The sequence below is a fragment of the Enoplosus armatus genome, chromosome 22, assembly GCF_043641665.1.
Source record: "Enoplosus armatus isolate fEnoArm2 chromosome 22, fEnoArm2.hap1, whole genome shotgun sequence".
NCBI lineage: Eukaryota > Metazoa > Chordata > Actinopteri > Centrarchiformes > Enoplosidae > Enoplosus > Enoplosus armatus.
Window position 1 is genome coordinate 13,492,109 of NC_092201.1, and position 18,742 is coordinate 13,510,850.

The 18,742-nt window shown below is 41.1% G+C and overlaps 1 protein-coding gene across 1 annotated transcript in view; it reads right to left on the reverse strand.

The window, feature by feature from the left end:
- The window catches only part of LOC139304976 (chemokine-like protein TAFA-2), a 52,993-nt gene that overhangs the window by 22,079 nt on the left and 12,172 nt on the right, over positions 1 to 18,742 (reverse strand). The window lies entirely within an intron of this gene.

Sequence of the window (18,742 nt, forward strand, 5' to 3'; positions counted from 1 at the left end):
TCCTCTTTCTTTTCAAAACAAACTACAGCTGTGAATGTGCCCTAGTTCACGGTCTCCAAATTCTCTCTTTCTTCCCCTGCACCCCCCCCTCCACCAGAAGGCTCTTACAGCAGGAACATGAACAAAAGGTGAAGACCCAGTGCTGCCCCCAACAGTCTTCAATAAGCCTCTCTAGGCTCTACGGCAGAGTGGAAGAGAGCGAGCAGGTCACAGTGGCTAATCCATCCCTCCACAGTACCTTTTCCTCTGCACTCCCTCTCCCTAATGAAGTGTGGTGGAGGCGAGGCCACACTGCATAAACCATCTGGCCCAGTGTGTTATCATTGACAGACCACGATCAAATTTCAAACGGGGGTGCGGGAGTGGTACGGTAATTACTGGAAGAGGCATGGTATCGTATGGCGTGAGCGTACAATGTTACAAGCTGCGTTTACGCCTTATTTACCGCCTCCCACCTCTTATCTGCCTGCCTCATTGACATATAGATTGGCTAAACCTCGTTGGGGTTCTCAGATTATTTGTGTAATTAGGTTTATTTTGGCAAGGCGAACATGAGCTTTTGACCAGATTTTTCTATACCTCCCAGCGTCGCACAGGAATTAGAATCGAGTGATGTGTCAAAATAGCACAGACGGGGCTTGCATGTTTAGGGTGCCCTCTAAAATTATAAATAAGATGACTATCCTCAAGACATGCAGGCAACTAGGGAAACCATTTCTCATACTATATGCACATATAAAAACACCTTGCAAACAATGGGTCTTGTTGTCTTTTAACTTTTCTGAAATGATGTGAGAAAACACCTGGTGAAGAAAGACATACGCCGATTTGTGTAACTGAAACATGAAATTCACGTTTTTAATGGCTATATTCATTGAGAATTTACTTAAAATAATATGTTATGTGCATTTCATTTGTTACTGACTTTAAAGATCATTCATCATTGTCATTATTGCCATAACGCTGCTTTTCCCAACCTGCCTGATCTGCTTTATGAGTGATGTTCTACATTTCCCAGAATGCACACTGGGCAAGCTGGAAATATCTGACCATCATGTCATTTAGCCACTTATCAACAGGAGGAAGAAAAACACACATAACCCAACTGATCTTTTATGGTTTCATGGTGGATCACCAAAATGATGTAAACCTCCACAGAGGCCAAGATCGCCAGCTTCATGACACTTAGCAGGGGATGCAAGGTAGCTGAGAGATGAGAGGGAAAGTCCCTCAAATGTTGAGTGTGATAGCAACGTAATGGTGAGGTTTATGTATTTGCTCAAATGGACTTCAAATTGTACACTGGGTGCTAATGTTCACCTTCATGGTGACAGATTTATAGCTGCTGGTTAGCCGAAGCATTGGAGGATGGGTTGAAATGGTGGCCAGTCGATGTTGCTGTGCAATTCACAGTGATGTGTGTGTGTGTGAGGAAAAAAGGGTCATTGGTGACAGAGTGCAGGGCAGAGTACTACAGCATCATTTGTTGGGTGCTGTCTAAGGCTGCAATTCTATAAATGACATCTCATTGTCCCTGAATGTGCTGTGTTGTCATCGGTGCAGCGGTGTGCTCAGCAGAGCGAGTCGCTGAAGATTTGTTACAGTTTGTGGCCATTTTACAGCTGTTTACTTGACCTTGAATCTTTAGCAACTTTGGAGAAATACAAAAATACTGCTGCGTAAATCTAAACTACCTGCTGTTATCACCAAGTTATCACCATATTTCCTTGTAAGCAACTGTCTGTTTAGCTGATCTCTTCTTGCTGATGTAACACAACAAAGTGATTCAGCCTGTATCCAGTTCAGAGGTTTTTGTAACTTCTTTTCTGCTGCACAGGAATTGATACATTGTACGTTCAAGCTCTCCAAACTGTTACAGCCGTACGATTCATATTACAAAATTGAGTCATGTGATAGTTTTCTGATCTGCCACCTCCATGCTTATGGTTTGGTTAGGTTTAGGAACAAAAACTACTTGGTTATGGTTAGGGAACCTTATATCATGGTTTAAAGAAACCAATGAGGACCTCAAGCTGCACTGATTATATCACTGTGTTTATATTAACAATGGACCAAATGACCATGTGTAATGTGCACTCGTAATGACGAACCCGCTAAGAATAATCACCTGACTATGCTCTACAGAGCGTTTCAGCTCATTGTTTTGGTTTTACGGCCTGCAGCATCAGTGTCCTTTTGAGACACAGCTGGCAGCTGAAAAAACTCCACTGTACTCTACCTGCCCAGCACCAAACAGAAGACAGACAAAGTTGGCGACTAGCTGGTGAGCATAATAACATAGCATTTAGCAGCTAAAGAGCCAGATATTTCCCTCAGGATTTGGCGAAACCCAAACCAAAACTCAAAGGATAATTGGAGTTACATTCGTCAGGTGGCCAGAAACGCGACACAGAATGAATGCTGATTTTTCTCCATGTCTGCTGGATGTGTAATCAGGTAATTATTTGCAAACATGATTAGACTAACAACTTTATAAATTGATAATATGTCAGTGCTGTAAAAGACAAAATCTAATTAAATCAATCAATACCACTTGAAATTAATCCAGCAAAAAGCAATAGCTTCCTTGTCTTGGAGCACCTAAACACTCTCACTGTACAAAAAAGCTGAATGCTTGAATGTATAACTCCCCCTAAAATCACATTACGTTCATGTTTGGGTTAAACAAACAAGATTCACTGTGTAAATAAGACAGCTTTAGAGGTGTTTGTAGGCACAGTTTTTAACTTTGGATAGAGCCAAGCTAGCTGTTTTCCCCCTGCCTCCAGTCTTTATGCTAAGCTAGGCTAACCATGTGCTGACTCCAGCTCTGTACTTCATGCACAGACATGAGATTGATATCGATCTCCTCATCTCTCAAAAAAAGAAAGCAAATAAGTGTATTTCCCAAAAATGTTAAATTGTTCCTTTAAATACAATCAGAATATTTCCTGGAATTTCATTAGGCCAGAACCATAAAGATCATTCTCTTGGTAATAATTACTTTGGTGAAGTACTTTAGTATTTTTACAGGTTTTCTTCATTCATTTTATACATGTTTGAATGGAGGAGCTGTTAGTGCCGTTGGGGACTTTATATTGCAGATTTTAACACAGATTCAAATGGGTGTTTTGGGCAGAAACAAACTCCGACTTAGAAACTGTCGACAGTGTTTGGAAGTTTTAATTGTGCATTTTAATCTGACAATACTTCATGTATAATGTATACCTTTTGACACAGAATACTGTATGCCCTGAAGTGAAACACATAATGTATGCAGATGATTGCCATAAGCATGAAACACTAACTGCACACTGAAGTTTAGGGGATAGCAGATGAAAAGCAAATATGAATAAACTGAAGCTGTAATGAAATGAGTAATTATCCTCTGATTGTCTGCAGCGCTTTATTTCTCCTCTTGCCAGTAGAGACAAACGTTTTCCTATCTACAGTATATTGCGCGCTGCACTTGAGGACACTTTCAAATGCAAATGAACACCTTTACTGAGGAATAATGCATATTCCTTTCACTGGTGTCACCTCAGCAGTTCTCCTGAATTTGTGTGCTCAAATTTATCCAGAGATTGGACTTTTATCCCTTTGTTATGAGTTGGCTCTGTTGTGCGCCGTATAAGCCTGTGGTGTAGATCATCGGATTTCCTTTCAAGAGTACAAAGTGAATTTGTTTAAAACTGAATGAAGCAAGAAATCCCCGTCTCTGACCAAAACTCTGATGGTCCTCAGACGTGTCATCCTGCCCTCCCACTCCCTTCCTCTCAGGGAAACGAATTGGGTGGCAGCAGACCAATGAGCCTGCTTTAAAATATACTCCACTTGAGGCCTGACCTTGGTGAGTGGGCACACTGACTGAGGAACTGTCACTTCTAAAAGACTTCTACACACACAAACATCTTACTGTGACAACCACAGCAAATTCCCACCTCAATTAAATGAAAACAAGTACTTTGTATTTGTACGCTGCATCTCTGATGTACTGTAGCAGTAATGTCACTTCACACACCTCCATACACCCGTCCAATAACTCAACATAAATTATGAACAAAGCAAATTACTTATGATTTTCTATGAATATTGAAAATGTATTAATTTTCTTTACTGTGTTTTCTATTAAAGCACTGTTACAGTATGAATTAATTTAACATTTTTAGATAGCTCCAGTTTTCACAGAAGGTTTTTTAAAGGAAAAACAAGTTGAATGGAAAAGTTTTGACAGGGCAAAGTGCAGCACTGCCCGGAGTCTACTTTAGCTTTATAGCTGTCGATGGAGAAATAATAACATTTGGTTTACTGTTGCCTAGAGACACGGTGAACAACCCCCGAGCTTGACACTTTGCCCAATATTTTTTCTCCTGTACTGACAGTGAGACTGAACAATTAATATTAAAAAAAAGTTTCAGGTTATGTTCCCTTCTGTCAAGTTCCCCTCTGCTGCTCCCGGCAGCCATATTGGGGCTTAACAGCTCATTAGCATGCTAGCTACCATGTCGAGGGCCTATTAACTTGTCCCAAATCCACACTTAAATGTAAAGAACACTGTACTGCAGCAGTAGCAGCAGCAGCAGTGAACTATTTTAGCATTTAGTAAAAAGGAAACCAGTGTACTGTATCCTTCTGTGTTCACAGGATACACTGTAAACATATGCTAATAGCTAACTGCTGCTACATTCAGAATGTTATCACCGATTAGAACACTTATTTAGCTGTCCTTTCCCCAAAACCATTGAGTAGTGAGTAGCTCCTCTATTACAGCTCTGATGGCAATATTGTTTGTACTTCATTTAGCCATTTTTTGATTGAACACACCAACTCATGTGTTGCATGTGGACATTAGGTTATTTGTCTTGCTGCTAAATTAGCCTTTATGTCAGTTAGCTAAGTGTTGGTTCAGGTTATCACTCAGGTTGTTTTGGAGTAGAGACAAGGATGATGACATTTACTTACAGTAACCTAAATTCTGAAATACAGTTACCTTAGCTTGTTTAGCAGTTAGCTAACTCTCGTGGTTGTCTGATATAATTAACTAACAGCCATTTCTATACTGATTTTCCATGGCAGAGTTAGACTTGGCTGGTGGCAGATTTGTTTGCACAGGCAGGTGAGAGCTTAACAAAGATTTAGACTGACTACTGTATTTTGCTTGACAAGAGCTGAAGCCAGAACTCTGGCACTAACAGACGGGAGAATCATATTCCGTACCTAATAGCTAAGATTTCTCAGTGAAAATTCAACCGAAAACCAAGGACAAAGTCAATTTCAGTTCCACATCCAAAGGGAAAGATAAGCTGCTATCTTCTTATGCAGTCATGAATAGAATAGTGTTATGATGTGAGAAGAGGATGTGTAAGTTGAATATTTGTTGTATTTGATATGGCAGACCAACGCTGAACACTTAAGTAAAATGAAGGACTGCAAGTAGATCCCGATTCTGATCTCTTTTCTCATTGTTGTCCCATTTGTGTCACTTATTTTCCTACTTTGATGGGCTTACACAATACTTTTCATTAGCGAGGGAATGACTCTATCGTCCTTGGCCTATTAATAGAAAATGTTATTTGCGAAGGAGAAAAAAAATGGAGGAAATTCATCCTTCACCTGCTCTCTGCAGGCTGAGGAAGAGTTTTAAGGTGATTGTAGCTTCAATGCAAATCATTTCTACAGCATGCAAACCTAAGGTAATATGTCATGTGCAATAATTTAAAGAGACAATGATTTACAATCAAAGGCTTTACTAAATGTTACTAATTGATTTCGGCAAAATTATCCTACCATCAACTGTTTTAATGTTTTAGAACTGAAGGTGATTGTTGTGGATAGAGAAGTGATCACACTGCTGTATATAGGAGGCAATGTAAAGTAAAATGTATGTCTATTTTATGAAGCAGTAGCAGTAGGCAATCTTTTATGTAAAAGTACACCCATCTGTTGAGTCTGTTTCAAATGAGAATGGTACCATCTCTTGCAGACACAGTTTTTACCTTATTTGCCCAAACTCATTTCTGGGAAAACACATTTCTGGTGATATGGTCAATTATGCAAACACAGGAGGTGACAAATAGAATTTTTAAGAGTTTTTGAAGCAGGCGGTCTGGATGTCTGATCAGATAAATGAAACAACTGAAGAAACATGACTCATTCGACCATTAAAGTCCAGGCATTCAAGTGGATTGTGGTGTAAAAGAAAGTATATTTAGAGGGCTACAGGATGTTATAAAACACTTTACCATTAAAAAAAATGTAACGTTTACTTTGAAGTATTTTAATATCAATAACACTACATAAAAGATGTTTGAAAAGATTTATGTTCTAATCTCAAACTCATTTGGAGGACTTCATTAGCCTGAAACACTGTGCAGTAACATCAGTGAACTAAACGTCATCCTCTCAGTGGGTGGTGGGTTGAGGTGGTCAAAAAGTTCAGAGAGCTCAGTGTGCTGTTTCGGACAGCCTTTCAAATTGTTTTCTTAACAATAAACCTTTTGGTCCGAGTCTGGTGTTTGGTCAAGCACAAAATATGGGACAAATCCAAAGTTAAAGACATTGCTGCTGGACACAAGATGTCTCCAACTTCACGGAAACATTTTCAGTGTACGTGCATGGGAGGCGTTAAATTTCCACATCTCACTTGTGTAAGATTAATACGGGGCCAGATGGGACGTCACAAATCCTGCTCGTACATACGAGATTTAAAACTGAGGAATGTGAAATCAGTCCTCTAGTATCAAACTGCACATCCATTATTCTGAAGTAGCAAGAGAAACACATTTTTGGGTGGAGAAGGACTTAAAGTGTCTCATTTTGTGGGAAGGGGAAGTTCTTCCTTGTTTCTTACTTTAAGGCCTCTAAGACTGGTGCATTATTTCCATAAATATCTTGCTTATAAAGCAGCTTTAGTAGTAAACCATAATGTGTTTTTTACTTTCCTGCCAGTAATCATTTTATAAGATTCAATTTTCAGTTTCCCTCAATTATAGAAAGATGCACCCTGGAAATGCACGAGGCAAGTGTGTAATCCACAGTATCACAGAGATTGCAGGGCGGGCGGAGGGAGAGTCACTAAACCGTAAAAAGCTGGACTTTCCCTCTCTGTTTCTGCAGCTGGATTCGATACAGGGATTTACCCCCCCACCCCCCACCCCCGCCCGCGCTTCCCTTCCCCTCCATCGCTATCTCACTCTTTACTTGGACCGTGACAGAGACTGTCACCTCGGACGGCTGCAGGGAGCCGATTGCTTCGTCGCAGAACAAACATCGCTCAGTCGCCAAAACACAGATGTTCCCTTCTGACAGCTGAGAAGTGAAGCTCTCAGCCCTGTCACGCCAAACAAGGGAGTTTGCCCACTCTTTGTCACGCGCCGTGTGAAGCATCTGCCACAAATTCTGCTCAGTTCACTTCATAAACACGACAAGACGGCTGTCAGGGCCGTGTTGAAGTTGATGTATGAACTTAAGACTATAAAAGGAGCCCCGCTTTAGCACATTGTCCTGACGACTTGCTAATCAAATCATTATACACCAGCCTGCAGCGGGACCGAGCTGCTCCGCTGTGTGAGCCACAATCCAAATTCTGTTACAAGAAACTGTTAACTGACTCGGTTCACTCCTCAGGCCTTCATGCTCACTTCCGATTTGCTGCTCATATCTGATTTATTCTTGCATGACTGATCATATCAATTCTAGGATGTAATCCATATCACAAACCAAGGATCTGACAGCTCTGTGAAATATCCACATGCAATAAATATGTCTTTGTATCTTTGTATCACTTGTTTCTAACAGATTTCAGTTGAGCCTTTTTTTCACAAGTTTTTCTGAATCTCCTCCAATCACCATTCAAGCTACACATTTTTTCAGTTGCTTGTAATTGCAGTGTCTAGTTGTCCTCCGCACTAATGTTTGTCCTGCTGCAGAAATGATGACTTGATGATAGATCTACTTTGGATTTCAGCCTACAAAAATCGTCTGGTTCTGATCAAAACTGCAAAAAGTGACACCACACAGCTTTTCTTCGTGCTCACACTGAAATGCAATCTCTGAGTCACGTGTGAGGGGGTAAAACTGATTGGGACGCTTCCAGCTGCGGCGTGAATGGAGCCCAAGCAAGGAAGGCCTTGATTTCAAATTTCACCAAAGAAGAAGCCTAGGCAGAGCAAATATCAGCGCTGTTACCCGACACTGATGCTGAGTGCCCTCTCAGAGAGTTAACCACCAAAACGACCTTCCGTAACGACACGTCGAGATGCTATCTGAGAGGCCGCGCTCATCAAAACCGCAACAGCCAAATGGTCCCAACCTTAGTTTTCCTTTGATCAAAGTGTCTATGCATCTCCATCCATCTAGTGTGCTATTTTAGTCCAACCCCAACTTCAAATATTGCCTGGCACCGTCAGCGAGTAGCAGCATTCATAGAGATCACAGTGTACCTCTCTAAAACCAGAGTCACCTCTTCTGTCTTTTTATAGTTAAGATCTCGTAACACAACAGCCTATTGTTTGCCTCCCTGTGATTGCTCTCTTAGCTGAGGCGTTATGAATTATCAATGAGTACAGTCCTAAACATTTTAGGAAAAATAAGCAGGCTTGTGTCACAATAGAGAGCAGAAAAACTCTCTTTTTTATCAATCATTTTGAATGTAACTAAGTGCCTTTACACAGGTACAATGTTGAGATACTTGTACTTTACTGCAGTATTTAAGTTTTATGCTATTTTTCACTTTTACTAAATACATTTCAGAGAAAGATTGACTTTTAACTGCACTACATTCATTTGACAGCTCCAGTTATTTATCAGATTTGTCAAGAAAAATCTGGGAAAACCAGCTGTGAAATTGCACTTTCTTTTCAGATTTAGAGGCCAGTGACTTAGTCAATGAATGGTACAACAATAGTACAACAACAAAAAAAAACATACAACTAAAAATGCATGAATGTCAGTCGTCCCAGATTCAGTGGAGAGTATTAATGTGACACGATGGTCTAAATGTGTTTCAGAGGCTTCATTTCCACCTTAAACTTGGAAGGGGATATACCATAACCTTGTCATCTTCCACAACAAAATAGAGACAAATTGCCTGTAAAAGGGGTACCGAGACAAAAAATCAGTTAGTTTCAATACTAAAATAAAAGTCAGAAACGAGTATTCCTCTGAGCAAAGCATTCACAAAAGTGTCCAATTTCATAAACCCAAACACTTCTATGAGGGGCATGCAGGAAATGAAGTCACGCTGTCAAAACTGCGTCAAGGTCCAAAGTAGGTTAAATCACCAAGTGGCATTTCTGTCAGCTCTTTTAAAAAATATATCAGTGTCGCGTTGTGGTGTCAATGTGTCCTCGCGGCCACAGAGTCCGTCCTGTAACTGGAAGGACACGGGTTTGATCCCCGTGACAGCCCGGTGTCCTTGTGCGAGCCGCTGAAACCCTCTGTCACCGTGCATCGCTGTGGATGAGTGTGTCAGCTCAATGACTGCAGAACAACATGGAGGATAATAAATAAATGATGTATGAAAAATTATATTTATCCCCGACAGCCAGTCAGGTGTGTGGGAGTCAGCAGGAAACTCTCGGTCTGATTTAATTTCAGTTTTGTGGGCCACAATTTCATACTATTGCAGTTTCTAATGCGCTGGGATGTTTGATTTGATTAAATTCACTTGGCTGCAGTGCTTATTGTCTTTCTTCCGTCTCCCTAACACCTGAAAGAAAATGATTATTACTACATTTGTGGTTTCTGGAGTTGTTCCTCAGGATAAAAAGGGGGGATAACGGGACATGGCAACCTGAGTGTGAGCCTTTTTGCTGTCCCTCGGCTCTGCTGTCAGTTACGTGATAAGCCAGAGCTGTTTGATTTTTACATGTATCAGAATATTAAATGTCATTTTTTTTTCTTTAGTCCCAGTTTGATGACAGTAGAGAAACTGCATTCTGTATCAGAGAGCTGATCGGAGGTCTGTGGTTTCCACGTTAAATGTGGTGGAAGTTGGCTTTTTAGAAATGATTTTAAAAGAATGTTGTGTTTATTAGATGGGTTGACCGCAGACAGAGGTGGTTAACATTTGACAAAACACAAACAACACTGCTTTGCTTTAGTTGCTTTATATTAGTTTTGATCTACATTATACTTTAATCTTCCCATTTAGCATTTATAAGCACTATATAAACAATAAATGGCTTACAATGTATTATAATGTAGTTGTAAGCAGATATACCTTTTTTTTTTATAAATGCCAAAGAATATTTTCAAAGCTTACTATATCCTATATATACTATATCTTTCCATGTAGCCTATTACATTTTATGTTTACATACAAATTGTGTGGCATTTAGTCAATACAGATTAGTAAGCATGAACCACAGTGGTTCACTGTCGAGCTCATGATCTCTCAGCTAGTATTGTCGCACTCTGCTTCTACATGATCTGACTGATCACTTGGTCCAAAATATAATCGTCATCATCAAAGTAACTGCCGCAAAACCCCTCCAGTATCACAGAAATTGGTGCTCCGCAGTGACCCTCATGTTACATCATATGACTATGACGTCTTTAACCTTCAACTTTCATTGATGGTATCAGTAACAGGAAAACACAACGTCACCTGCCATTACTTACTATCTGCTCACGGGAAAAAAAAAAGACAGAAAAAACTATACTTGTATACCTCAGGTCTCTGGAGACCCACCAAACCTTTTGGAGAAAAATATTCAAAAACAGTTCGGACACCAGAGAGTTTTTAAAATAGTTAGAAGGGTCTTGAGGGCTTAACTGAATAAAATGAAGTGTAATGGGGTCCCAGCATGAGGTATGCATCTAAAGGCAAACAATTATGTTTAATTTAATTATTTAATTCAGTTCTACCTTTTGAGGTGTTTAGAGCATAGAACATGTATTTATTTATTTACATGTTTTTTGAAGATGTCATAATGTTGTCATAATGTTGCACGTCTTTTTAAGTAGATGATTATTGTTTAACACTCTTAATTGTAGTTTTTTTTCTAGTTGACAGCATTGTTGGTTTACACACACCTTTTAAAGCACCTTTTTTGTGTGTGTATGTATGTATATATGTGTGTGTATATGTATGTATGTATGTATATACGTATGTATTTGTGACTAAATTAGTGACCAGCAAAGTTAAAGTTAAAGGAACTCACTTATTTATTAAGAGTTAACACAAATACTTCAGGACTGTGTGGTTTGAGCAGAATTGATTGACAGTAGTAGAAACATAAGCAAAAAACCCAACAACCAAATGCTGCTAAATTCTGATTGGTTCACTGAAATACATGACATCACCTTTTTTCCAAATGAGCCCCACCTACTTAAAACTATTAAAGAAGTGCACAGACAAAAACTCAAACATTTCTCAAAGTGATTATTGTGTGTTCATGTAGGACCCCCATCTGTCCTGTTAAGAAGCTGATGGAGAAAATACATTTTGAGAGCCTTTAATGTGAGTTTGAATCTCATATAATATCCTCGACTTGGCTGATTATGTGTCTGTGAGAGTTTTGTCCCTTTTACTAGAACAAATAAGAACCTGATGTGATTAGTTTTGTTCAGGGGCGAGCCTTTATGTCATTTAAACACAATCAAATTACAGCTAATGTCGACTGCAGCGTGGAGGGGCCGATCACTGCTACTGTAACACAACTGCTATTCATTTCAAATTCACAGTGGGGCCGGCTTCTCTTATAAAAATACGGAAGAAAAGCTATTTAAGAAATCACATAGGAGAATGGGAATACATTACACTCTGAGGTAGCCCGCCATTTATCATCATTATTTAACAAACAGCCAGTGCCTGAGCCTGGTGCCTGAACGTGTCACAGCATAATGCTCTCTGGATGCTTTCTCTGCCCCTTCTTACCTTTCGTCCCTGACAAGGTAAAGCACCTCGAGGAGCTTTTGGCAAGTTTTCTTTGGGTTTCTAGGCGACAGTCTAAACTGATATAATTGGCTTTAAATCCTTGCAGTGTTGTTACAGAGAGGAGCAGGAGATTTTATGGATGTAGTTACTATATATATTCAGCTTCAACATGGAGCTGAAGGAAAACGGAAGGTGTTGAAACACTTAACAACAGGGCCACAGAAGAGTCGAGTGTCAGTCAAAACATTGTGATATTCGTGCACACTGAAATAGCTGTCAAGGCTGCCTCGCTCTTTGCAAAGCTAAACAGGCTAATAAAGCGAGCAGATATGAACAAGGGGAGAATTTGTGTCTAAATTCAGACGTGAGCCGCGCGGCTGTGAAAAACACAGAAGAAGACAAGATGATGTGAAAAGGAGTGATCGTGAGTTCTCAAGCTTGCCAGCCATGTTTAAGAGCAATAACAGAGGCTGCTTTTTTATTTCTCCCTTTTATTTTCTTTGCGACTCTCACTTGTGACTATAAATGCTTTCTTTGACAGGCTCGGCGCACTCAGCCTCTGTGCATTTCCTTCCTGTATGTGTGATCGGAAACCCAAAAATTCCCACCTCGGATTAGTTGCAGCCAATAAGCGTGGGGGAAACATGAGTATAGTCGGCTCTTGCACGCTTTGATGAGAAGAAAAGGTGAGGAGCGAAGTGTCGGAGCACGGGGGAAATCTATTTTTAGGTGTCTAATGAAACTTTTCAGTGCCGCTCCGACGACAGGAGAGGAGTTGACAGGCGATTATGATAGTCTTTAATTAGCTCCCAAGCTCTGGTATATCTGTTAGCCAATTATCATCACTGAACGCCACATTTGATGCCTCCCACCCTGGTTTTATGTCGAAGAGCAAAGGAAATGGGGACTAAATTCATGACATAGTACGTATTTGTGCAGGACTTTTCATGTGGAGACTTCATGACAAGGTGGCACAAGTTCTATCTTCACCCACTGAATCATGGAATGAAAATGAGCAGCATGAGACCCCAGAGTCATCATCAACTTTCCCACTGCGGCTGCTGTCAACATACATGTGGACATCTATGTGGGATAGAGAGCAGTAACTGAGCAAAACGTAGACAATGAGACATCCTGTCCAGATATTTTCAGCAGCTACAAAGGAGCTGTAGCAAAAAACGCTTCTGTGATCTAAAAACGTCAGCTGTAAAGACCAAAGGCATCTTTCTACAGCCATCTTTCTACAGCCACCGTTCCATTTGGACTGATGTTTAACACTCATGCAGGGAGAAATCCATCGTGGAAGAGCCACAGAGGCCAATTTATACACCCACAGAAGAAGAAAAAAAAGACTAGCACGCAGTGCAGCAACAAAGACGGGCTTGAGTCAGAGTCAGTTGGGAAATCGTTCGCCATCACTGTCTTTCTCTCCTTCTGTGTAAAACAGCTGCTGATTGCAACAGCTTCACACCACCTCCCTGGAAAGCATTCTGGGAAATGTAGGAAATCACTAAATAAGATAGATGAGGCCGGCTGAGGGAAAAGTAGAACTACTACTAAAAAGAAATAACAAATGCTGGACAGTGTTTAATGGGTAATGCTGTGTGTGTGTGTGTGTGTGTGTGTGTGTGTGTGTGTAAGGAAAAGAGAGCCGAACAGAAGAAAAAGAAACTGGAGAGAGAGAACAGCCCTGCCAGCTTATCATAACTGATCCACACACTCCTGCACAGGCTGTATTTACATTCCGACCGTCTTTGTAGCACAACACCAACGGCGGTCATGAATGCGCCGTGAACGGCAAGCTCCGCCGACACGAGCCATAAATCAAACTCGCGCCCTGTTACTCCTGTTCTTTCACATCGACCTCTCACACGTGTGTGAGAGCGGAAGCACAGCGCCGGCAGCGGCCCATTGCCGGCTCCGATTAGGGCTGCTCCTCTATCGGAAGGCCGGCGAGGGCTGCTGGGACGGAATGGCCAGGGCAAAACGCTGAGGAAGGGGAGGGGGTAAAAAGAAAATCTATTTAATTACACAAAGCGATTGAGCAGAGCACACAGGCTTTAAAATTAAATAGCACCTGTGGTTTTTTTTGTTATTTTTTGTGTTACACTCCTCTCTGCTGTTTAACATCACAGAACAACGAGGCTCAAGTTATTTTGGCTGTGGCCCTCGAGAGGCTTATAATCCAGGCTAAGTGACAGGCTAATTTGTGGTATTAGATTGCTTTCATCGGGTCGTTTGGGCCTGCTTTGAACGTTAGCGATATGAAAAGGCTGCTCTGCCTCAGCGGTCACATTGACTTGTATGCCGTGTGACTGCCGGGGGGTGGAAGTGGGAAGAGAGGAGGAGGAGGAGGAGGATGGGGGGGGGGGTCACAGTGGCTCTCAGACGCCATATTTCCTCAGTCATGTTCAATCTTCTCACTGCAGATAGAGAACAAGCAAGAAGGATTGAGTACCGAAGGTACGAAAACCGGAGCTGTGCGGGGAAACGAGATCAGCTGACTGTTCAGTCTAATCACAGTCTGAATTTAGTCTGTTTATACAGTAATGAGCCATGAGAGTTAAATTGAACTAAAGGTCCATGGAATGAGAAAATAGGTTTTCTGCAGGAGTGGAAATCCATCAAAGGGACAAGAGGCGACTCTAGTGGTGTTAACATGGCTCAGTGGTGAGACAAAAACATCCAGTTGAAAATCGCTCCAAGATGAAATCAAAGTCTGGCATTAACACACACACACACACACACACACACACACACACACACACACACATACACACGTAGACTAAAGCCTCAAGATATACCCTTAAACACAGACACAAGACCGCTTTCTTTAACAATAAGATGTGACCCATGCTAAGTCAACTTATTGCTGATGACCATTGAGAGTGTCAGGGGCCGGAACAAGTAATTAAAGGCAATAGAAAAATGGAGGATTAGTTGGAATTAATCCGCAACTTTTCCCATTTTCTTGTAGAAAATGCTGAAATGGAAGGATATGGAAATCTAGCCGAGCATAGCAGAACTAATGGGCTGGCAGCTCTCCCCCCCCTGAAATGAGAAGGGACTAATGGATCCGCAGCCCTGGCTAAGATGGCTGAGCCAGATTGCATGTGGATTTAAGTGATTAAGAACACGGTGGCCCCCGGTCCCTCTTTTGTCGGAGAAAATGTAATATATGACAATGAATGCTGAAATATGAAATTCCTCATTGCTGTTGTAGAGAATCCAGGGTACCATTCACGTCCCAGATTAGGAAAATGTATGCTATTTGAATGCGTATCATGTTGAAAATGTCAGGGATGCGGAGGGCTTGGTGTGCGGGACAGCAGGAGTCTGCAAATGTCCACGCATCAGTTAATCTGTGGACTGACTCAAATAATCATCATGATGAAGTTTTCACACTGTGTGCTCGTCTGCTTTCCTTCCAGAAAAGTTTTCCTGAAGCAACGCTGGCTTAAAAACACTTTAAAACGTGGAAACTTGTGAAATTATCACCCTATTAACAGAATTTTTGTTTCAAGATTAATTATGAGTGAAATGAATTCGTTATCGCAGACGGTTTTGCATCATAAAGATTTACATGATTTATTTCAGCAATTTAAAGGAGAGAAAAGTGAGATTTTTACTGTGCTTTGGCAAAAAAATTGATTATTGATTAATAGTGCTAATTAAGTCAATGTTGTAGCGAGTTTCTAATTCTAAGTGCTGTAATAATACTGTATAAATGTGACAAGTTGTAAGAAAAGCAAGAATTTCATCACATTAGTGGCCCTGAATATTATTATTGGCTCATCATTTAACATTACGTTATGCCTCACATGGAGATATGATAGCAGATAATGTAATACTATGATGTTATGTTATCTGAGAATTGATTGCCTCACCAAACTCTATTGCATTTTTAAGCCATGTAAAGACACAATTTATTACATTTCGCTAAGTTATTACATCATCTATCAACAAAAAGACCAGAGGGCTGAGTGTGCGTGTGTGTGTGTGTGTGTGTGTGTGTGTGTGTGTGTGTGAGAACCAGCAGTGTTAGTCTGACACATCAGAGAAACTAAATTCAAATTACAAAGTTACAAATTTGACAACTGTCTTTAGCCGTGTTTTATTCCAGATTCATACTTTGCCCAACAGGTTTGTATCTAAACAACAAACACAGTGGGTCATTTCAAAACCACTCATGGTTACGTCCTGGAAACTAAAACTACCTGGTCAAGGAGAGTTCACCTGCATGATTTGAGACCAGATGCAAACTCCATTGAAAATCAAGCACTTTGTACTTGTGTCCATCCATCCACCCTGACCTCCTGATTGTGTGTGTCAATGTGTTAGATCCCGACAGGCTCTGAAGTGAGCGCGCACAGCTTTTCCTGAAAGCACCAATGCCTGAATGTACATAGTCAAACTTTCAACTTGACTTCTGGAGGTTACTTTGTGTCAGTTCTTCCTCTCATCTTGCCTCTCAGCTGTCACATTGATATTTTCCCAGGCCCATGCGTTGCGACCTGGTTATATGTATACGTGGCCAAGAAATGGGCTTGCATGATGTTAAAGAAATCAGATGACTGCAGAAAGCTGACTGTTACTTGAGTGCATGTAATGGCTCTGCATCATAACTATGATGTGCAAAAACAAAGTTCATGAAATACTTGATGAAGTTGACATCTGTGTTTGCTTATAGTTTGTTGTCTCCTTTTGATGCGGCGCATGTGAATGCAGCAGCACTCAGCAGCTGACGACAACAGCTCTTCTAATTCAAGTGAGATAAACCTGCTGAGTGGAATCTTTCCGCTTTAAACGCTGCACACTGATTGAAACTCTTTAGTGAGCAGAACCTGTCAGGACCAATCTGATGGTCATCTAAAACTGATTTTAAAATTTACAATTCAGTGTGCCTGTGCCATAGCATCCCCCCTCTCATTAGACGAGAGTAGAGGACATACAGTAGAAAGCAGAGGGGTGGGACTGCATGCATGCCGTCTGAAAGCGCCACTCTGTACAGCCACGACCGACTTCGACAGGTGCTACCAGATAATTGGGCGTCTTGCCGGCTACAACCGCAGCGCTGCTGTCTCCTAGTGCTCATTACTATCACTCAGAAGTTCCCCTTACAAACCTCCACAGCCTCTACGCGTTTGGTAAACCGGCGACTGAAATCTCTTGAAATGCTGACTTTAAAGGGCCTGTCGCTCTGTGAGCTGTTGACGTGCTGTTTGGACGGGTAAATGATTGCGCTCAGCGTGCTGTAAGCCTGGAAAGCATGAGGTTTGACACACGGGTTCAACCGCATGCAAATGCGCACCTGTGATAAGATCCAGTCAATCCTTTCATGAAACAAGTGTATATTAGCTGTTTGACGGCAGCTTTAAAGCAGGTCTGATTTTTTTCTGCTTTTATTGCCCAAAATGTTTGTAGAACAGGATTGTTAATCAGCTTCAGTGAGCCGACAATACGTTTGTTACCAGATGTGAAATGTCTGTCACCGAAACATCACTTTCCACTCATTTGCAGTTTCTGTTTAAAATTTTACCCTCAATACCTACCAGATACATTTTTGCTTGCTCATTAGGTAATGTTGGAGGCATTTTTGCCGTTGGTAGATACTTAAGACAAACAATAAGGATGGAAAGAGAAAAAGATTCCACTAAGAAAGCAGGATGTTGTGATTACCCTTCTGATTAACTGACCAACCAAAATGCCACCCACTGGGGCTATTCAGGCTGAATTTAGCCCTCAGCAAATTACTGCAAGGGTCTGTGTTGGTGTTGTTGTGTTGCCAGTGAGAAAATATAAACCAGAGAGTCCAGTTTAAGGGCCTGTCAGACATCAAGACACTGCATGAGTTTACATTATACTCCATTAATGAAGAATGGAGGAATAATGAGCAATGACTTTCTCATCCGTCTCGATGCTTGTGAGGAAAATCAAGGTATATCTCAGGAAAGTTGTCACACGGACAATCACAACTTTCAGGACGACAGTTGCAAGGTAATCTACCAGGAATGTATTTGTACGTAACGTATTTGATCAGCCAATGCTGTGCCTTGCCGAATGACGCCACACCAACTTTTTTGCAGACAACACTCCCTTTCTCTACCTGTGAGCTTCATTCAAATGAATATGGGAGCTGCGCATTTTTTTATTTCACACAGGGCTGCTGTGTACATACTGTTCCCAGGGTCAAGAATGAACTTCCATGCTCAATGGTCTTACAGCTTCAAGTGCTCAGCAGTGGAGGACGGTGCAACAAGAGATGATGCTAATAATGACTATTCTGTTGTACAATAGTATAAAAGGACTATTGTGTCAAGCCACCAGTAGCCCAAGGGCATGAGAGAATATTGTGGTGGTGGTGGAGACAAACGTAACTGATGTAATTGCAGCTCCTATAGTAGTCAACAAAAGGGATAATTACTTAATGTCTCTATGACAACTTCTAGAATCTTGTCATGCTATTGAGTCATACATTTCTGATAAGTGGTTACATTTCTGTACACAACACTGTGACTGGGAGGCATCATTAAGCTTTCGAATAGATGCCAAGTCAATGATCAGATAACAGTCCTACACATTTACGAGTCGACTGTCTCTTTGTCTGTGATTATCTGCTCAGCAGACCGAAGCCAAAGACTGGAGGGGACAGACTAACAACATCCAAGTGGGCAGTCCAACTCTGTGGTTGAGGAATAACAATACAATCTGATTGGTCACAGATGCTTGCTGACCATCCTAATAATTCCCATAAAGCACAGCTAGAGAATTTCACTGTCAAACAAATAGAGCAGAGGAGCACGTGTTCAAACACTCATTACTCAAGTTCATCCAAACAGTAAGCCAGAAGTTACACATGGC